Here is a 14,709-nt window from a genome sequence, read left to right on the forward strand (position 1 = left end):
TGCTGCAGAGGATCTGAATCTCTGTCTGCTGCTGTCCTTCCCCTCTGCTTCCAGTGGGAAGCCAGGAAAGGTTGGGTGCCCTGGGGACTGGGGGGATAGCATTTCAGCATGCTTTTCCAGCTCCCCGCTGATGGGGGGCTGCCAAGGGCACAAATCTTTGGAGCAAACTGAAAGAAGAAAGATGCTGTCGTGCTCACTGCCTTCCTCCTCCTCACTGCCACTGCTAGGGACAAGTGGTGCCTCTCACTTCAGAAATGCCCCAATTGCAAATCGAATGGCCTCTATTGCAGCCAGGTCTTCTTAAGCCGATTCTTTCCCTTGCTTTTGGTGTGGCATAGAAAGGCGATAATTCCTTGGTGCGTGGGCAGTGGGTGCTAAATGTGACCTGGGGCGTGCATCTTCCCCGTGCTGCCTTTGCAAGGACAGCCATGCTTTGCCTTGCAATTCCCCTTCAAGTTTTTTTTTTTCTTTTTTTTTTTTTCCTTCGGCTGTGTGCTGCACGGATGGATGTTTTCTGAAGCACAGACCCCGCAGTGACAACTTTATAATCAAAAGCAAAGGAGCAGTGAGTGAACAGCACAGATAAGAGGCAGGAGGGAAGGAGAGCAAAGCTTTAGGGATAAGACAGTGGGAGCAGAGTGCAGTTTCAAAGTAATTGGATATGCTAACGTCGGAGTTTTGCACAGGAATGTACATCTGTTTCTGAACTGTTACCAGCTGATGTGCCCACTCTTCCTTTCTGCTTTCTCGGTTGCAAACCCCAAGAGCAGCAGACATACAGGAGAGAAGGAGAGGCTGAGCAGGGTACAGCAGTCCGGCTGCTTGCTGACCCTGCCAGTAAATGCAGCCGAGGTAAAGAAGCGCTTCTGGTGGGCAAGGGTGGTGCTGGGGCAGCCTAGATGGCTTCCTCAACTTTGTGCTTGAGGAGCTGGAAATACGGACCTGTTCAGGAGATTGACGGAAAACAACAGGGAGAAGGACTTCCTGAAAAAGCACCGCAGGCCCTTTGTCCATCTCCGTGTCCCCATCCCTTTATGAGGCTGGCAGCTACAATCAAGTTTTGACTACGTGTGTGAATCACAAGGGCCATTTCCCCTCATCAGGTTTCCTCAACAGCAATGCTTTCAAAAGCATAATTTGTCCCTCACATTCCTCCTGCAATGCTCACAAGAATGACCAAAGCCAAATGTTGGGAAAGGTGTGTGTACTGGGTATATGGGTATCCAGACCCTACATTGCCTAAACACTTGCCTTTTCTGTTTCTTTCTCTCAAATTATAAATCTTGCTTTATCTGTTGTGTACAATGCCAGGGCAGACTGTCTACAGTGTAATAACTATGGATGCAAATCAGAAATAACTTTCAAGGAATATCATAGCACGTCAGATTGTTAAAATGCGCAGTAATTGGTAGCTTTCCTACCTGAGGCCCAGCCTCTGCAAAGCACTCAAGCATGACTTGGAAAACAGCACTGCATCTGAGATGTGTCAACTCCTGTGGAACACAGGCAGGTGTGTAAAGCTACATATATGTGCTAATTAAAGCCCGAGTTTCTGATCTGAACAACCCCTGAAATAATATATATACATATATATATATATATATAAAAATATATAAGATCTTCAGTGGATTCAGCATGCTTTGAATTGGGGTCTGACGCATCAATTGGCCATGCCACAGCTCCTGGTAGTCCAAGCTCCATTGTCAGTGGGAGAAGGATAATTTAGACCAGATCCAGTTCTGCCTCGAACACTTGGTGCAGTGTTTCAAGTCTGATTGTTGATTGCTGGCAAGATTAGAAATCTGCCTAATTTCTCATGTCAGTATTGTTGGAAAGATAGTGTGTGTTCTGCTGCAGGAAGAAACCAAAATGCACTGGCATTGCAATTGTGGATTCTATTTTTAATGATAGTGCAAAGCAAAAAAAAAGAAGAACCAGCATTTGGGGGAGTAAAAAGTAGTAGCTATCATGATTCCAAAAATAACATTTCTATTTTAGATCATTTACCCAAGGCCACCACTAATTGCAGATCAGAGCGGAACGTCTCCCTGGGAATCCACAGGGAAGACAGTTTTTTTCCTCTTTTTGGAAGGTGAAATATTAATTGCGGCTGCAGCAGTAGTAACTGTAGCTTAAAACCTGGGCTAGGAAAAATGAAAATATTTTTTCATGAACTGGAAAATCAAAGCATGTGAAGCATTTTGTTCTCCTTGCCTTTTCTTCCCTCATCTCCAGCCTCATGAAACGGGGGTGGAAGGGCTTCCTACCAATGTCAAGGAGAACCCAAAACCGAGCTGGCTTCAAGGCAGGTATATTCATAAAAACATCAAGTTGGGCCCCCAGTTTTTCAGGATTGCTTGACAGCTTCTCCATCTGCAGGAGGTGGAGAACTGCTTCCACTGAGGAGTCAGGACTTGGACCTGAGGTGAAACTTCGGTTGATTTTAGCAGTGCAAGCTGCAGACTATTATCTGGGAAGAATTTGACCAGGCTGAAATCCTGAAATCCTCTCTGAAAGGATCAGCAGGCTCCCAGGGTGAAAACCATTCCTGCTGGGTACAGACAGTCTTTGCAAACACCCTGCGTCTTTGTACACCTCCTGCTTTGGATCCAGCCAGTTTGCATGGTGGTATTTCAAGCACAACAGCCTGTGGTGCAATTACTCTTTTGACACATTCCGAAACCCAGAGTTACTTGAATTCACGTGTCTGGAAAGCCCACCAAGAAAAAGTCCAAAATATTATTGCTGGTATTCCTACATTTCAGTATTTTTGAGGATAGGCCAGGACTCCAGAGAATTAAGTCAGACTTCTAGTTAACCATTTTGTGAGTTGAAAAGGTAGCAACGTGGTATTGAAAAGCAAAGCCCTGGTGTAATTATAATGTCATTGAAACAAATGGTTTTCCTCATGAGTCCACCAGTTTGACATCCAAATCACTTTTCCTCACTTACCCTCAAATTAAAGCACTTTGAAGGCTATGTCAAGGGGATGTGTGGCACTGGTGACATGCATTCTTGTTGCTGGCCAGAGGAGATCAAAAAATGCCTCCTAACTGCACAGATGAAAATGAAACCCTGAAAAATTGCATGACATGCAGAAAGGCAGATTGAGAAGCAGTTTTGTTTGCCTGGGTGTATCGCTCCATAGACATGCACACAGTGTGGAGGGATTCATCACCCTGAACTTCAGCCAAACAAATTTCAACTGTTGAGGCTACCTCTAGAATTTAACCACCAAGGTACATCATCTGGCATTTCAGATTTTGGGTAGTAGGGAATCCAAAACAATGGACTTGGACACAGACAGTTACTAGATAGCTCTGCCTGGAGGAAGTGAAGCCCTCCCAGGATGCTGGATGCATCTTGCTGGTGGTCCCAGCTCAGCCTCAAGAACATCTGTGCTGGAGCCCACCAGGATTTGGGGAATTTTCAGAATTTAGAAAATTTCAATTTTAAAAGTCAGGGCAAAACAAGAGGAAACTTTTTAGGGTTTCTGAAGTGAGGAAAGCTGAATTCTTGAAGAAAAAAGGATGGAGTCAGTTAAATCTTTTGTAGTCTTTTTGGCCAACTCTGAACTTTACCTTGGCTTTGGCTAATACATAAGCTTGCAAACACTCAAGCCTTCCTCTGCCCAGATAAAAGCAGGCAACATCTGTCCTCACTTCTCACCCCCCTGCACTGTAATTGTCCAATCATTTCTTCCAGGGTTTAAGGCATAGTTGAGGCCATGTATCATGTTGCATGTGTCTTCTGCCTAAGGGAGACTGGACAGCTCATTAGCAGCACTTGTTGATGGGCTGGATGGGTCACTGCTGAGTGACAGGTCATTCATCACAGTTCCCAGTGGTGAAAAGTCTTGCCTTCAAATGGTTCCCACTCCCCATCAGCCTGGTAGTGGGATCGTAGAGATGGGATCTTAGTTTCCTGCACCAGAAAAGAAGAGCTCTACCTGTTGGGTCATTGCCACTGCTGGGCCAACTCAAGAAACTGGGCCGAACCTCCCCTAATATTCATTCACTTTAAAAAGACACCTAGACCTTCTGCCTGAAAGTCTATAGAGCTAGTTTTGAGCCAAAACATAGCTGTTCTCCCACACTTTGATGGAAAAAACAAATGCCTAATGTCTTCCCTTTCTTGGAAACTCTGCTCAAAAATCACATCCACTCTTCCTTTCCTATTCATCTTTTTTAGCCACATTTTAACTTTTTATTAAGTTCTTTCCCAACAGTGTTTCTCTATGCTCTCTGTGCAGCTTTAGCTATTAGAGACATTCCCACAGCAGGAGGACAAAAGGCATCATCCCAGCCCCCAGCCTGTTTATTGCTTTTTGTCTGAAGAAAGTGGGCCTAACCCATAGCCTCAGAAGAGCTGTGGCTCATGCTCTGTGGGGTTTGGTGGTCCTGTTTAACATCTTCTGTGGTTTATTGTCTCAGCAAAGGGTGAGACCTGGTGAGGAGACCTTCAATAATCAACCGTGAAATAAAGGGAAGTGGACAGGATCCTCCTTTCCTTGCTTTTTTGTGTTTAAATAGTTGACAAGAGGGAAGGGCTATCACCTTGGAGAACCCCCTGGATGACTGCTGAACTTCTCACGAACTAAATAAATAAAAACATGGCAGAATTCATTATTGAATTGATTGTTTGGAAAAATGTTTTAAATAGATTCCTTTAAATAGAACAACATTTCAAGAAACATTCCTAAAAAAATATAATATATTTTGAAAAAACAACCTAGCACTGACCCCCTTACTTCAACATGCTTCAGTTTAGGTGTCCTTGTTTCTCCTGGTACTTTAGCTGCCTGGTTCCCCTGTTCTCCCTTCTGGACAGCCCTAACAGACCTTGAGAGCTGAGCAGGAGGCTCACTATGCCCAGGGTAGCCTGGCCATCAGTGGAGTGAGCACAGAAAGCCACAGTGCTTTACTTTTAGTTCTGCTACAGTGATGGGCTGGTACCTCCTGATGAAATTGCTTAGTTATCAGTTGATTTATCTTCTCTTTGGTATTTAACTTGTTGCTGAAGTGTTGAAATCTTCCGTTGGAAAAAAAAAATGCTTTGCTGAGTAGCTACACTTAGAACATCAGAAGAGACAATCAACCAAACCTGCTCAGCTGAGAGGGGACGTTATTTTTCTCAGCCTGATTAAAACTTCTTCTTTGTCTTTACTAACACCTGTTTGACTCAAGCACCTGAATAAACTTTGAGGAGGAAAGATAGCTTTGTTAAGGACTCAAGTGGACCTCAAAAGATCAGGTTCCACTTCTGGGACCCTCAGCAAATCCAGGGGAAGCCAGGCTTGACATTCCTATTGAGATCTGTGGAGAAAAAGCAGGAAAACCCAATCATTTCTTTCAAAAACAATTAGGTGAAAAGCCCCAACCCAAACAAACAAATTCTCAAAAGTTAAGGTTTGTAGAATTTAAAAGAAGCAATCATAACAAAACGTAAATTACTAGCATTGTTTTTGGAGTGTTGTTACAGAAATATGAAATGTACTGGCTGTTTTCTCAAGAGTAATGACCTCTATTTGTGTGGACTGTATTGTCTGTTGGGGTATTGTGAACAATTGCCCCAGTCTTCTTGACCTAGATCTGGCTGCAAATACACCACTGAACAGACATCAAAGCTGGTCTGAGGAACATGTAGTAGCTGAAGCACTGGAAATGAAATTATCGAGGAAACAGCTGCACCCCTGAAAGGTACAGGAAGAGCATTCCTGCAAAGCATCTGTGAATTGCATGTGTGGTGTCAGGGAAGATGCATGTTTGGGTGAGGTAGCAGATATTTTAAACCCCAGACCTGTTGCATTCAGGAGTCAGAGTATCCTTCCCACTCCCTAGCTCCCATAAATGGCTAGCTCCATTGCATCCCTGCTGTTCTTTGCTGGGCAAGGGTGACACGCTGGGTATTATACTGCACCTTGTGTCCTACCTTCAGCATCGCAGATGAAAAGTGGCTTTGGGAAATATTCCTTTTGGTGAGGTTATAAGACACATTACAGGGCTGGATGCACCAGTGCAGTCTTCATGGTGAGTCACATTTCAGTCTCTGTGGTATGCAGTCAACTTCAAGCATATAAGGCATTACATGAAGTTAATATATATGTATATATATTGAAGTTAAGGGGGTGATGCATGTACCCAAATCCTCCCCAGGAGCAGCCCCTGTTCAGGAGACATGGGCAGCATTGCAGCCTAAGGATGTCATCTAGCCTCCATGGTATCCAATCACCGAATTAAAACAATAACACTGAATAGTAGATGTCTTTGCCACGATGAAGAGCACCACAGCCTGTAGTGGATTACAAAGTATTACATTTTTTCTGTATTTTTCCTCAAGTGTTCTTTTAACTTGCATTTAATTGTTGAAGGAGGAGAGCTATAAAATATACCTGTCCTCAGCCTGAACCTCCTGAAGCTTTTTCATTATCAATTGAGCTTTGTGACTTTTTCTTTTTTTTTTTTTTTCTGGCATCAATACTACTGTGATGTTTCATTTCCTTCTATTTTGTGCTTTTGGCAAAGATAAAGTTTACTGTCGGTTCCACTATATTCTCTATCAGGTGACCTGGAGCCTGATCCACAACTTGCGAAGTCAGCAGAAAAGTTTATGTTGTTCTCAGCAGGCTTTACAACAACCTTTAATAACTCTGCCCTCCCAAGGGGGCTGAAGTACGAATCCAGTAGGCATTTGTCGTGTCTCCATCTCCTAAAGGGCCAATAATTTCTTGCAATATTTTTGTAGGCCTTTGATCCATCACTGTTGCCTGATTGTGCTTTGAAGACTTAATAGTGCCCCATATCCCGCACTTATTAAATTCAAATTCTCCAGTTGCATTTCCCTGGAAGATACATAAAAATAACACATGGAGGAAATATAACTGGAAGATCCTTTGTATAAGCTGGCTTACATTTCTTATGTGGGGAAGACACCAAAACCATTGCTTTTACACTCGTGACAGAACCATCTGTATAATTTTGATGTAGTGGAGCATATCTGAAAAAGCAATAATAGGTTGAGGAGCTGTGTGCTGGCATCAAAGCTTCAGTTTTTAGAGTGCCGCTAGGCAGCCTTTCATTTAGCAAGAATTATCAATAGAGGGGGCTCACAGTACAAATTGCCACAAGCTCTGATAATAGATGGGTCTGGTGGGATTTTAGTGCAGTTTTATCATGATCAGGACATCGTTATTTCAGGGCTGGGATAAGAATACCATTGAAGGCTCCTAGAATTGCTCAGCTGATTGGAACGGAAGGGTGGAACAGTATGACAAGCCATTTTCTTGAGGATGGTAGAGAACGGAGTGGGAAATGTAGCCAGTTTGGGGAGGAACCACTCTCACATCCAAGCAGGAGGAAAGCTGGTCCATAAACTGCTGAATGGCCTTGGGGATCCCCGGGTTACTAGGTCCCCTTACCATCCTTTATCAGCAGGATGGTGAGGAACTTCTGCTCAAGAGCAATGTCTGGGGACTGCACCTAGGCATCTGGCAGTTGGGCAGGGGTGAAATCTCCCATCCAGATGGCTTGAGAGGCTGGGAATTTGGTAAGGATTCTGTGAGGATTTATTCTTCCAGGCAGTCACTCCACAACTCTACTTCTCCCAACCTGCTTGGTTGTCTTCTGTCTTCCTTCTGTGGTGGGGACAGCACAGATCCACAGTGAAACTGGGGAAATACTTCTGGTCACACTTCACTTTCTGGCATCACACCAGGAGGCAGGTTGGACCATGTATAATAAATTCTGGTAAAGCTACATTTCCATACAAAATCCCTTGCAAGGATGAAGCTACTCACAGGCATATGAACTGTTGTTTCCTAAGACCTCACCTCCATTAAACCACATTCTCCCTCAGAAAGCACTTCCTTCTGCATAAGCCTGAAGAGATCTCCAAAAATAAAATGGGAGAAGAGCAGCATTGGGCCTGGTGATGAAAACACTTCCATTGTCTTCCATTTGCCCCGAGTCAGCTTCACCTCGAGAACTGTGAGACCTGGGGGGCTAATAAAAACCCAAGATCTCCACTTCTACTCCATCAAAAGCACAAGCAGCACTTTCTGAACATTTGGCGGGGTTGGTGGGACACATACCTTCTAGCTTACGAGGCGAAGCCTAAATTAAAAGCTAAAAGAGTCAGCGTCTCACTACATGTTGTGCAACCAGAGCTTAGCGATATTTTGTAATTAGAGTTGCTCCATGGTTTTTGTTTCTGTTTTTCAGTGGGATCTGACTTTTTGATGGTAGCATATGCAAGTGTTTTGCTGAAAAACTGATTTGGAAAACAAAAAGGGGGAAAAAATAGTTGGTTGAAAATAAACAACTTGTTTTCAAGGAAGTTGAGGATTTCCTAAAGGAAGTTTTCACAAGCATGAGAAATTTTGCTGGGGGAAAGCAGGAGGCCACAGGCATCAGTGCTTAATGCTAGTATTGCAAAACCTGAATCCTCACGGATAGATAAAATAATTTTGAAAACACTGAAGTGTGACTGCTATTTTAGTACAGTCTTTCTTCTCTGTACAAAAATAGTAATGGGGATGTGGATGGAAGGAGATTTTGAAGTGAAATCTTTCAAGGTGAGTTTTGCTTTGGCAAAGGGGCAGAGAAGCATAACACGCTATTAAGATTTTACTGTTTTGCTGGTTTATTTAGCTGCAGGCAGGAATAGGCAGACTGCATTGCTCCTGACACACATGGGGTAAACCTCCTCGTGAATGCAGTGGGAGCAAAGTGAGGCCAGTGCAGACTGATTTAGAAATTTGCAAGCAAACATCTGTCAGGCACTCAGCAGAGATGAATAACAAAATCAGACTGGAGCAGACATATGACGAAATCCTTCCATGTGGAGGGAAGGGGAAGGGGGAGGGAGATGGCAATCCAACGTTTACTAATATTTTTGTTATAATGCAAGACATATCAGTAACACACACACGTGAAGCTATGGAAATGTGCAGAATATTGTTGTGCCATATGTTTTAAATATCATTAAGTAGGCCAGTTTTGTTGTATATTTGATATTCTGGCTGTTGTCACTAGGAATGGCCCAACCAATTCATATGGAATATGAATTGGCCTTAAACTTTGTCTAATCGCTGACCCAAAGAGAGTTTGCAAAATGCATTTCTAACCTGAGAAATGATAGGCTGAATCTTGTACTGTGGGAGGAGGCCAATTGGTCATACGCTTGACCCAGATACAAATCTCTTGGGTTAAAAATAAAGAGGCTGTTGGATAGCGGGGATCAAAACATGTCACTGATAAAATTTGTTTTGCTTTGTTTTCTTTTGCTGGAAAAGTACATCTCAGGCAAAAATTCTGGTCATAATTTTTTGCAAGTTAGACTTTTCAATATTTTCCCATCAGTGTCTCAAAACAAGGAGGAAGTAATGATATGTTGATTTATTCACATTTTTAATTTGGAAATTGATGTAAAACTTACACATTCTTTCAGATTCCCCCCAAAAAAAGAGGAACAATTAAATTTGAAAAGTGGAAGAATTTTTCCTTCTTGTATGATTTCTTACATTTTAAAAAGAGAGGAACCCCACCCAATTCCTCAGCATTTTAGATAAGAAGCATTGCCCTCAATTTTGAAATACTTAAATAAAAGCCTCCTAAGTTTAGAAGAAAGCAAGGGCAATATTTCTACAGACAAATTATTTTATTCATCTATTTCACTCCTGCTTTTTTGTTTGGAAGGGTCTCCCTGTCAGAACAAGAAGAATAGAGCAGAGGAAATCAGGGTGTGGAGAGTCATTTTCTTATTATTAACATTTCTTCAAGCAGTTCTTGCTTCTTTTCCACTTTTTTTTTTTTTTTTTTCCAATTTTATTCCCCATCGAGAACAAGGAGGAATCAGTGAGATAAACAGTGGGGACCACTCATGCGTGACAGATCCTTTCCCCTCTTATCCCCACCTCTTGGAAACGAAATTGAATTCACAAAGAATTTCAAATGAAAACACCATGCAACAGATTTTGGGGGGTGGGAAAATCTGCTTGCATGTCTGGGTAGTCCTAGTTTCTCTTTGCAGAATGTGGGCTGAGACCTGAACATCTCGCAGGGCTCCTTCCTGTTCCCACATCTGTGCCAGGAATCGGCCTCTGCGGGAGGATTTCGGTTAACGTGTCCTGGGAAGACGGGAGCCAGAGGGAGATGTAGCTCCCTCTCTCAGAGCTGTCCTGAATCTGCAGCTCCTACACAAGTAAGGGCACTAACGCTGCTTTTGTTGCTGGAGTTGTCTGTGAATGTGCACACGGATCAGAGCCCACGACTCAGAAGATGCTGTTTTTACAAGCACTTTGCTGACTACAAAGTCGCTGTCAGAGTTTGGCTTTACCTTGCTAAACCTGTATGTAAAACGTGTTGCCTTTCCCCAGAAGAAAGCTGCTTGCTGGCAATTAAACCAGCAGCTGTTTACACCCAGATTTGCTCTTCTTTGGTGCCATCGATTAGCTCATCACTAAAGTCAAAGACTTTCAGAGGCACCACTCATCCCAGCTTTTAGGCTCCGGACAGATCAATTGGGCTGTTCAATAATAAAATTCTCTGCCAGTCTTCTTTGCTGCTTCCATTTCATCTTACACATTAGGGTCTAGTGCGGGAACAACCAAAAGGCAGAAATTGTGGGTGCTTATTTGTACAAGTCCCGTTGGAGAAAAACTGAGGTTCAAAACATGGGCTGGACCAAATCGCCGTGATGTGTTGAAAATTCAGGCAGGCCTCCTGGGAGCCATTAATGCTCTTCACTGCTTTAATCACATGTTCAAAAGCTTAAAGCCAAAACCCTTTGTTTGATCACTTTGGCCTCTTGTTTATGGTAGGCTGGAGTGCTTTAGCCACTTACACCTGTTTAGAGACCACTGATGTGCTTGCCTAAATGTTTTTAGTCCCCACCTATTTCTTTTATCTCTTTTAAACTTTACACGTTTCCCTGTGCTATTTTAGCTTCATCCTTTAAACAATACTGTCCTCCCACAAAAAGAAAGTAGGATAAAAAGTAGAATAAAAAGCAAAACCACCATCCCTGAATTTATCTCTTCCTATCCCCTTTGCAGCAGGAAGAGAGGGAAAAGTGCTGGAGTGAGGCAACCGGTCTTTGTTCGGAGATTTTGAGAATTGCCAAGTCTGCTATTTCTTCTAGCAGTCTGGTTACCCTTAGAAGAGCACATTTTATTCCCATTTCATGGATGGGATGTCTATGGGGTGCTTTCACTCTGTAAAGCTACTGGTACAGGACTCTTGGCTGTCCAAGAGCAGTGGGGTTTTGGGAATCACTTGGCACCGTGGTGGTGAAGGCAGAGAGGTAGAGAGGACAGCTAGGATGTTAATGTGATGCTATTTCAGTCTGGAAATCATTCATCGATGCTTCTTCAGTTGCACAAGGTAGTTTTGGGTTGATAAATCTGTTGCCAGTGACGGTTCGGTCACGTTTCAATGTCCCTGCAAGTTCTCTCACAAATGATGGCATTTCTGCTGTGATGGAGATGTTTCATCCAGACCCATTTTGAGCCACTGCACGGTCCATGGCTGCATTTCAGTCCACTTACCAAATGTGACAAAAGCAATTCTGGCTCCTTTGCTGCAGTGACTCATAAGGACAAGTTTTTAAGATATTAAGTCCCAGGAGCGGGGCCAAGAGAGTTCAGACACTGCCTGCCTCACAGTTGCTGTCTCCGTCCTTCTCCATTGCGTGTTTACATATCAGCTGGAAATTTCCTAAATATGTTGACTCTAACCATCAACAAATACCATTCAGATAATGCACATTTCATGGTAGTTTCCAGTACTCTGCCTACAGGAGGATATAAAAACTTCTTTTGTTATAATATAGCCTCCTTGGCAGCTTGTAACTCAGTGGGAAAGACTCTGGATTCCTGGAGGAGCACACTGTGTCAGCGATTTTGGGTATTTCAGGGAGCGTGAGGCCTCACTGGGGAAAAAGGAAAGCCCGAGAAAAACACTGCTCTCCTTTAAGATGAATCAGTAATCAAATTAGGTCAAAAATCAAAATGTGCTAGTAAAGGGTGTGAAAAGACAATCTCTATCCACAGATCTGGTGGGCTTTTATAGGAAATAGGAACTCTGCCAGCTGTCTACTGAGTGTGCGTCTGTGTCATATTTCATTTCAAAATGAAAATTCAAGGAAGTGAAATCTTCCATACACGCTTCCCAGTACTTTAGTTAGCTTAGGAAGGTGGCGGCAGAGGTAGCTTCCATCCCTGGGTGTGCACAACCCAAAAGGGGATGCCCTTGAGCGGGGACATTTTGGGGACTTTGTTCCAAGGGCCACAGGCATCTGATGATCTGTTTTCTCTCTGAGACAGGCATCAAGGTGTCCCCGGCCAGGATTTCTTCCATCCCGAATGCTTTCTATGCTGCATGTTCCTTAAGAACCTTTGTATTTTCAAGGAAGATTTTTTTTGAATGCAGGAGATCCAAGCAAAAGGTTGAAATGTATTAAGGCTTCCTAGTGAAATCATTCCCCTACCCAACTGATTTTTTGCACTAACAAAAATTTTTCTGAAAAGGGTTTGTTTTCCTGAGAAATTAGAGTTCAACATTAAAAGTATCTCAAAAGGTTGGATGGGAGATTTTTTTATTATTTTTATTATTAAAATAATTGCAAACATAATTTTCACTGAAAATCTAATGTTAAAGAAATCTTGAGTTGAAAATTTTGACTGAGTCAGTTGAGGCTTTTTACTTTTACTTTTTCATTGCAAATCCATATAGAACTTTGCTCTCTGCCTTATTTGCTCTGACCATCTCTGTAAAACAGTAGAGAGTTGATGTACTCAGTCATGAAATGCATCGCACTGTTTTTCCTAATGAATAATAACAGAATGGCATAATTTTGGTTTCTCATTGAAAAAAAAATGCAATGACCTTTCCTTTCCTTTCCTTTTTTTTTTTTTTTTTTTTTCCCTGCCTAAACTGCTCTGCACAGACAAAGTGTCTTTTCAGATCAAGGGTGGTAGGTTGGAGGGTTGTTGGGCAGGTGTTTTGTGTGTTCACCAAAGAAAACTCTGGCAATGTAGAAAACATTTCATAGAAGTAGAAAATTTTAAGTTTTTTTTTAAATTATTATTATTATTTTATTATTTTTTAATGTCTCTTACTCTTTTTCTTGAACACGTGGCTTGTAGGGTGGAGGCATCTTGGACACTGTGCTCGTTTGCTGTCAGATAAGCAGCCCTTCCATGCAATGCTTGTAAGTAGGAAAGAGCTACAGGACTCCTGCTCAGAATGTCAAGTTTGAAAGTATGTGGCATCAGTGTGGCTAGGTTTTCTGTTAAAGGAGCTGATGCCAAAGAGAAGTGTCATGGACAGTTTGGAAAAGCAGATTGAAATGGCTTTAAAATGTGGAAGAAGGGTCTGGGAGCTGAATTTAGGAGGGAACTCCCGACCTCCTTCCCAGCCCCCTACTCTGGAAAGTACCACCAAAACTAAGCTGCTTGGGAAAACACATCTACAAGTTGTTGTTGTTGTTGTTTAGCTGACATATTAAATATGAAAGAAAAAAAAATCCTCCAGAATATTTCTTTTCAATAAAGGGCCTTCTTTCAACAACAAAAAGACAATTCAAAGGAATATTTCAAGCGGCTGTTTTTAATTAACTCACGTGATCAGCTGGTGGAAGAATTAAATTAGAGTTGCCTGATTTTATTATGGGTCCATTTTATCCACAGACCAGCAAAGGTAAGAGGCAAAACTTCCATGAAGGGCCTGATCCAGAGCATGCTGGAGGTTTGGAAAGACCCCCTCCAACTCCCAGCATCTTTCAACTGGATTCATCAATAATTCAAAATCTGCCTCTAAATTTATCAGCTCAATGTCTTTAACTGAGTGTATTTTACATGAATTTATTTTTAATCATGTGCTGTGGTACAATGGGCTGTTTGGCGAAGAGGCTTTATAGACCCAACGTGTACACTTTTGGGGGAAGATAATTACACGAGTTCAAAGTCTCGTCAGCCAATCGTATTTTGGTATTCATGCAAGCTGTTTCATAATGCTGTTTTGAACCCTGTTGGTGGCATAATTAAGATTTAATTAAATACAGGAATAGAAACATGTTGTTCATTTGACCATCTGTGAGTCAATGACTACAGTGGTTTTCTAAGTTTCTACGCTACATGCTGTTAGTGAGTGTTTCATATTATTTTCCATCTCCCCAACCATACTTGCACGTTTTCAGAGCCACTGAAGAGCCAGAGCAGATATTATAATCTTGTGTTGATGATCATCTCTTTCTGCTGTTCTCAGCTATTGATAACGTTGAGCAAAGTTAAACCTTTTAAGTGTAGCATAAGCTGCTAAGACAACAAGGAACAGAAATGCCAGGAAGAAACGATAACTTAATCCAAAGACAAAAAGAAAAGAGGGGGTGCATTTTGTTTCCTTCATTTTTTGGTGGAGGCATGTACAAGCCAGTGGTACCCAAGCTCTAAGAACAATAATAATGTAGTTTCAAGCACTTTTTTTCTCAGAATCTTCCTAGAGCACCTAGCACAAAGCAGCATTGTTCTCAGTTTCAGGATGGATGTGCCAGAGATGTTCAAAGTGTAGCAACAATCAAGTACCCAAGTGCACATCAGGGCTCCAGAGTACCAGTTTCTACACTATCCAGAGCTCAGAAGACGTTTAGCTGATGTGCCAAATAATGCATTTTTTGTGTTGACAAAAGCTATTTGTGAGTTGGTGTTGAATA

The sequence above is a fragment of the Anser anser genome (genome assembly GCF_964211835.1).
Source record: "Anser anser genome assembly, chromosome: 6".
In the NCBI taxonomy this organism is placed as follows: domain Eukaryota; kingdom Metazoa; phylum Chordata; class Aves; order Anseriformes; family Anatidae; genus Anser; species Anser anser.